The sequence below is a fragment of the Vitis vinifera genome, chromosome 5 (assembly GCF_030704535.1).
Source record: "Vitis vinifera cultivar Pinot Noir 40024 chromosome 5, ASM3070453v1".
NCBI classification, from domain to species: domain Eukaryota; kingdom Viridiplantae; phylum Streptophyta; class Magnoliopsida; order Vitales; family Vitaceae; genus Vitis; species Vitis vinifera.
Genome location: NC_081809.1, coordinates 9138414 through 9146895, shown reverse-complemented (window position 1 = coordinate 9146895; position 8482 = coordinate 9138414).

Here is an 8482-nt window from a genome sequence, read left to right as displayed (position 1 = left end):
ATTACATACCTCGTTGGTGTATTTTGGGACTACATTGTTAGTTAGTCATTTGGGTTTTTGTTCTCTTTTATTTTGTATTTGAGTCTTGTTTTGTAGTTAGTGGTTCGTGTTCGTACCCTATGTTTTGAGAGTAAACCTTATTATCTTATCATTTCGCATGATGTACTCTCATTTCACTTAGTGATATTGTTGTTTTCTTGGGTATGTGTTCCCATTTTCTTTTTATCATTGTTTCGTATCATGTATTTTATGTGTTGTTGTTTTGAGTAGCATCGTGTGTTGTTTTGTTTTGTCTCTTGCATGTGTTTGTTTTAGAGTCTTAGACGGTTTTAGTGTCGTGACTGGTCCCCGAGCAGAGCACCTTGAGACTAGACTTCTTCAGCTGAGGTTCACCATGTCGGACGAGATCACACCCATTACTCTTACTGCTCTTTATGAGATGATGGTGGATTTGACACAGAGGGTTGAGAGGATTGAGCTTATTTTGTCGGAGTATCCATCGTCATCGAGAGGAGCTCCAGGAGTAGCGATGCCTTCATTGCCACACTTGACTTCACCGACACCTGTTACTTTGGGTGCCTCGCATCCACGACCTCGCCCACATTTAGTACTCCAACAGCATTCCTCATCCATTTCATTGGCTACGTTGGCACGACCTCCATCCCGGCTTCGGGGCCCTCCGGTCGTTACAGTTCCTCAGGAGCGATTTCACCCCCATCGACGATGTCGGAGACACTTTTCAGATTTGAGCGCACCATTGAGCGGAGTTTTTGAGACGTTCCAGGCCATGGGATTTTTGGCTCCTCTGGCTCCTAGGGCACTTCCAGATCCTGTGCCTTTACAGTTTCGACTTGATTTATATTGTATGTACCATCAATCAGTAGGACATCACACTGATCGTTGCACTGCTCTACGACATGCCATACAGGACATTGTTGATTCTGGGACATTTGGGCATCCTCAGTTTGATATGTTTCCTATTCCTATCTCAGCTCAGGCCATGCATGCAGACGCTCCTTCACTAGCAGTCCCTGATCTTATTGACTTGGGCGATTGACTCATGATCGGCTTACCTTGGTGTGGTGGCACTCAGATTTTGTTCCTTCTGTGGCCAGAGATGTGATGACAGGACCAATCACTGTTTTTTGTTTTTGTTTGTTTAGTCTTGTTTTACTTTTGACTTTTAGAGACTATAACTCGATTCTTGAGTATTGTCTTTGTTATCCTTCTTTTGCATGATGTACTCATCAGATTATCCCATTGGATGCATTTTCCTTTATGGACATGTGTTTGTGTTTTGTGATATGATGTGTTGTACTTTTGACTTGGGGCATCTCTTCACTTGCATATTGTGGTCTTGAGGCTTGACCTATCATGGAGGATATTGAGCCTATTAGCCTAGGATCAGAGATTTGACCTAGAGAGTTCGAGATTGTGATCCATCTTCTTATGATCAGAGCAGTACCTTGCTCACTTCCCGCACTTTGACTTTGCTTTGACCAACATCCATCCATTGTGAGCTTTGCACAGCATCACCCTTTGAGACCATTATATGACCTTTCCATCCTCGGCTTTTCTAGTTTTGCACATCCCCTCTCTGATCCGACCAGGTAGAGTATGAGGAGTTTGAGCCCAGGGTTGATCTTGCATGACGAGGGTTGGCTTATGATATTTGGGTGGCTTACGATATGAGGATTGGTCGATTGCTTGATGAGACTGTCACTTATCTTGCCGTGAGTATAGAGATTGATATTGTATGATGAGAGTTGGCTTGTGATGGGCAGTATTGCTTGATGAGATCATGGTTTACTTTGCATTTGGAGTACGGTTGGTGGATGATTCTAGAGGGTTGACGTGGTTATATCAGATGGACATCGATCTTTAGTATTGATCATTTGAGGGCTTGATAGCATGATGTTTGAGACCGTGGTCGTAGGATGGGTGGCCTTCATTTCGGTTAGCTCACACCCTATTACCTTTATTGACATCTATACCATTGCTAGCCCGTTGAGCCTCGCATGAGCATCATAGCCTTTTATTTCTTATAGCCTTGCTCACCTTCTACACCGGGATAGGGGCCCTTCAGTGTATGCATGCATTGTTTAGGAGATTCATGAGCCTTGGACCTAGGGGCGCATCTTTCTCATTATCTTTTCCTATCATTGCATCATTGTCTTTCATCACACTTCATCGATTGTGTCCTTTATCCTATCTGTTGCTCGTTTCGCATCACTTTCTCCCACTCTCGAGTGGTGATCATCCTTAGTTCATTACATGGAGGGTAGTTACGTCATTTCCACTATCTATCATACGGACGTTGATCCAGGGATCCTTGGCTTGAGAGGGTCACATCATTAGAGAGGGTTTATGCTACATTGGCATTTGAGACTATGTTTACCCATTTTTACTTCATCTTTAGATCTTTCTTGGTTTGCATTCAGAGCATGTACATTTTGTCTATATGTAAAAAAAAAAAAAAAAAAAAAAAAAAAAAAAAAAAAAAAAAAAAAAAAGAGGCTCATGTGTGTATTATTCTCTATCATTGAGTATGTGTATATTAGTGTTCGAGGGGTCGCTTTGTTGGATATGTCTATTGATGGGAGTTCGTATGTGAGCTCCTCGGGACCTTTCATTCTTCGTATTCATTTTGTTGTATGTTTTGAGAGCGAGATGAGTGGCCTTCTCTTAGGAGCTCTGGGTCATTGTCCATTCCATCATTGTGTTCGTTATTGACGTGACCTCCTTTCATATTTGATTTGAGCAGATCATCACTTGTTCTCGTATTCTATGTTTCATCATCATCCTTGTTTTCACTTCTGTTTCATCATTTTCATTCCACCCCTTATTTCATTCTTACAGTGACCTCACTTTCGGGTTTGATACCCTCTTCGCGCCATCATTATACATCTCGTCATCAGTTTGATTTTTCTTCATTGCATCATCATTGTTACCATGTTCACAGTAGGCATCTTCAGGTCCATGGCTCACGATATTTTCTATATATGTTGCATTTTATACATGAGGGCATGGGTTTTGATCATTGGGTATTTGGGCCTAGTTTCCCTTCATTTCTATCACCCTATCACCCTAGCCTACGTTACGTCCCGTGTCTTAAGACCACCCTGAGGCCATGACATCACACGTTGTGTTTGATAGCTCTTATATGAGCGATACTTGGGATTGATTCAGGAGCATTCTGCTTGTGATGGACCAGGAGTTATGGTATGACCCTACACTGGGGCATAGCCATCTCAGAGAGTTTTATTATCGGATGACCATTATGCCGAGGCATACTCTTCTCAGTCGATGATGGATTTTTTGAGCCATGTCCATTCCTTGGAGGATATCAGATGTCCTTTTTCACATTGGAGCATGAGACATGATTGGCGCATTTCATCTGGTGTACTTTACACAGGGGCATACCCCTTTCGGTCGATGATGGTTTTTAGGCATAGATGTTCCTTGGAGGCGATTAGATTCATTTCACATTGGAGTACGAGATATGATCGGGTGATTTCTTTGATATGATCACAGGAGCATAGCCTTCTCATCATTGTTGACATATTTTTGAGATGATTGGATCAGGACACAGACACTTATGAGAGCATACTGCGGAGTTTAGTCATTTCAGGGTTTGCCCTATACTGGGGCATAACCCTTTCATTGGCGGTTGTTCACATTGGGACATGCTCTTTTCTTTGGGGAAGGTCAGATATTCTCTTCACATTACCACGATGGCTTTGATGAGCAGATGTTCATTTTGATCAGATGAGGTATGATTGGTTGTATTCTTCTCATGGATGTTTGATTTGGAGATGCTTACACTAGGGCATACCCCACTCGTCTTGGCGATGATTTTGTGAGATGACAGTTTATACCAGACACTTACTTTCCGGAGATCATTCTGCATTGAGAGCTTACCCACTCTGAGATGATGCATTCATACTGGGGCATAGCCACCTTGCTGATTTTGACATTGAGACTCCATTTCTTGTTTATGATCGCTGCTCTTGATGGATTATAGAGTTGTTGGCACCCTGGGCTCAGTCTCCTTAGCATACCTAGTTTGATTTGGGTACCCACTTTCCTTTGTTACACACCTATACATCCTACATTGGACACTGTTATACCTGCACCCATCTTATTAGAGCCTTACATCTTTTGAGCCCACATATTTCATCGTCTTACATGACCTTATCCATTTCTTTTGTGATCAGAGGAGGATGCAGACCAGTCTCGGGTTTTCTAGTCGAGTTTTCACATGCCTTTGGACATTAGGTTCAACATCTCCCATGATGGTAAGACCTATTAGATTGTTGATGCACTTGTGATGATGTACTCATATTGATAGTTGACATGTCATGTTTTGATTTGCTTCCATTTCAGACCTAAAGTTTTGGTCAGTATTTGTTTGATCCATTATTTTAGTTTTGCTTTGTTAGCATGATTTCAGTGATGTTTGGACTTGTTTTAGCGTTTGTTCATTGAGGCTATGTATATCCTTTTCATTGCATCATCATTGAGCATATCCCGGAGTGTCTTGTACGGTGAGATTCCATGTCTTATGTTAGTTACTATCTCACACTGGGGCATACCCCCATCCTTGAGTTCATCGGATCTTTTGCAGATTCTCTCACTACTCGATCTACTTCTTGATCTTTATGGGTCGTCACACTAGGGCATACCCCCCATCCTTGAGTTCATCAGGTCTTTTGTGTACTTTCTCACTGCTCAATCTATTTCTTGATCTTTGTGAGTCGTCATACTGGGGCATACCCCCTTTTAGCGCTTTTCTACTGGGGCATACCCCCTCTCTTTGGGTTTACCATGTCTCGTGTTGATTTCATGGTTGTCAGACCCATTTGCTGATCTTTATGAGTTATCACCTAGGGCGTCCCCCTACTGTCATCTTGTCTAGGGCATCCCCCTTCATTCAGTTATCACCACCATAGATTAGACATCTATGGGCATTTCAGATTTCACCATCATAGATTTTCATCTATGAGCTTTTGTTTTCAGATTCACCATCATGGATTTTCATCCATGAGCCTTTGTTTCAGTTATCACCACCATAGATTTTCATCTATGGGCATTTCAGATTCACCACCATAGATTTTCATTTATGGGCCTTTCAGATTTTCACCACCATAGATTAGACATCTATGGGCATTTCAGATTCACCATCATGGATTTTCATCCATGAGCCTTTGTTTCAGTTATTATCACCACCATAGATCAGACATCTATGGGCATTTCAGATTCACCATCATGGATTTTCATCCTTGGGCTTTCAGTTATCACCACCATAGATTTTCATCTATGGGCTTTCAGTTATCACCACCATGGATTTTCATCCTTGGGCTTTCGAGATTTTCACCACCATAGATTGACATCTATGGGCATTTTTATTGTGTCACCACCGTAGGTCTTCACCTATGGGCCTTCTAGTTTAGTGTTTAGGGTTAGTTTTTTTTTTGGTTTGGCTTCCAGAGCTATTATTTTCTCAGTTTAGCATTTAGAGTTAGCTTTTTTGGTTTGGCTTGCAGAGCTTTATTTTCTTATTTTCTAGTTTAGCGTTTAGAGTCAGTCTTGTCATGCAGAGTCACAGCTCCTAGCGTTCATATTCTCTGGCATTGCATGTCTCACTTTCATGGATTTGCACTTATTCTCACTCTCCTCACCTCGTTACCCTGTGCTTATCGCCTATTCATCTCGTAGTCCACGTAGGGCAGTCTCCTTTAGACGCATTCTTGTTCGTACTCCAAGGTGGTTCGACCGTTACTCACCTTTGACATCGATCTTCGGGTCACTTTTGGAGACGTTTTAGAGGGAGCTTGGATCCTTAGTGTGGCTTCAGAGGCATTTTGAGACACCCATCTTTCTCTTTTAGGATTAGAGCCTTTGTGTTTGTCTTTTGGCCTGAGTGAGTTCACATCTCACTAGTGTCCCTATGGGGGTCTCCTTGGTTCTTCGGTAGAGTTCACTTCATTCCACTCACTATTCACACTTACCTATCACTTCAGTGTTCATATTCTTTACACTCGTGAACTCTACCGAAGAGGGGCATATTTGTAGACCCCCATTCTGGGCTTGCTTTTATGCAGCCATTTTTTACAGGTGTGGCCATCTAGGGTGGCCACGTGTCAATCTCTGGTTGGCTGTTGGGGCACCAGAGTGGTGTTTTTGATGGCCAACCATAGGTCGACACGTGTCCAAAGAATCTGCAAAAAGCTGCAGACGGTTAGAGGAGCGGGGGCCAGCTGCTTGGTATTTTTGCTGGCTGTTGGAGATATTTTCAAGGGGAGATACCTAGGCTGTGGGGAGAGATGCAGCGGAGGTACGTTTAGGTGATGAGAGAGAGCCCATTGACGATTGTGAGTGATTCTGGAGAGCTTTTTGGGAGTTTGGGCAGGAAACTTCCTGGGGGGGGGTTTCATCTTTCTAAGACTGAGTTTTTGAGGGGGAGACAGGCTTTTGGCTGCCGAGGAGCAGAGAAGATATTTGGGGGAGCAGAGAGGTGAGTTTTTTTTTAGAGCTTAGGAAAGAAAAAAAGAAAGAAGAAGAGAAAAGTGATATGGGTTTTCTGAGTGTATTGGGCAACTAGGGAGACTTTAGAGGGGAAATCGTTTAGCTAGAGGAAGCAAGTTTGAGGCGAGAGAGCAAGGGGGCAGAGCTGTGTGTTTGGAGAGTAGAAGAGGTGCTGCTGTCTCATTAGTTTTGTTGATTTTAAAGGGGAACTTGAGGTGTTTGTAGCAGAACAGAGCCTTACTGGAAAAGGGTATTCTCAGGTATGAAGGCAACAGGTTTATTGTTTGATTTAGATCCTTGCTATCCCTCTGCATTGCTTGTTGATATTTGGATATTTGTTGTTTTGCTTGGGGTGGATAATGAAGGCCACTTGTTGCTTGTTGAGATATAATCCTGAATTCATACCTGCCATTGTCAATCTTAATATGTTATGTTTCTATTTGTGACTATGAAATGCCCGAGAACCCCACCAATATTTGCATTTGATGCTGTTTTTCCTCACCTAATAGGAAGGTTCACTGATGACTAGTGATGTGAATCTTCCTTTGAGGACCTTTTTTTATTTGTTTCCCTTTGTGCCCTGTTTTCATGCATTTCTTTTCATGGTTGAGGCCACCTCTGTTCCTGGATCTTGTTCATTATATGGGTTTTGAGAGAAGAGATACCTTTGAAAGAAGAGATGTCATCTGAGGATGAGAAAAAGAAGAAGAAGCAGAAAGGATGAGTAGAAGTTTGGGAATTCCGGTGAAACTGCTTCATGAAGCTGCAGGGCATGTGGTTACAGTGGAGCTCAAGAGTGGAGAACTGTACAGAGGAAGCATGATCGAATGCGAAGACAACTGGAATTGCCAACTCGAAAACATCACCTTCACTGCTAAGGATGAAGAGGTTTCCTAACTTGAGCATGTCTTTATCCGTGGTAGCAAAGTCAGATTCATGGTCATTCCAGATATGTTAAAGAATGCTCCTGTTGGAAATATTTCAAGCTCTGGCTCCTTGGGATTGAGTGGATCAGGAACAGGTCATGATTACTCAGCCTTGGGAATGTCAATTTCCAAAGTTCACTGCTCAGTCACAAATTCAGTGGGAGCTCCTAAATGCCATTTGGACAGTGACTTCAAGAATCTGCTTCTTCCTCCATCGATGATTTAATTCTATCCAGTGCTTCAGCAGCTACTTCAAGCATTGGTTTTGGAAAGTTTCCTGGTTAAATTATCAAAGGTGCAAGCCCATTCAGACTTCTACAAGACTATGCTTCTAACGACAGTACAGAAAATGGTGATGTGCTATGTGCTGAAGATGTTATCCCTGTAAGCGCGTCACCATCAGTCACAGCTGATACTGGTTTGCATGGAGATATTAAACATAATCTGGACTCTGGTTTAGGATCTGAGCGCACTTGCAGGACTGAGAGGAGTTTTGAGTGACCTAAATCACTGGTGGATGTAAAAGAAGTTAAGACATCTATTCCTCACAGAACCACTGATGAAGATGTTTTGATCCATGAAAATGGGGCACCTATTTCCCATGGTGTTTCTGACAGGGATGGCCATGACAAAAGTGCTGGTGGTGGTGTTGATATTGTTCCTGAGAGTGGGAAGTCTCAGAAGGAAATGTCTCCACTGAAAATCGATGAGTTTGGGCGGTTGGTCAAAGAAGGTGATAGTGACAGTGATTCTGATGATTCATGCTATGCTAGGAAACATGGTAAATCTGAGAGTTATGGAGATGCAGCTGTTCAGGTGCTGGAAATGTAAGAAGTTCAAGAGGGGCCTGCAAAGGCTGCCACTCATATTCTTGATAATGAGAATTTTATGGTACCAGGGGAGACCCATTAGCCATTTTCAGTTGACTGTTTTCCCTCTCAACCTGTAACTGATGCCGACAACCTGAAGTTAGCTGGTGATACTCCTCAAGGCCACAACCAAGCTCTACAACAAGCCAAACCATTCCA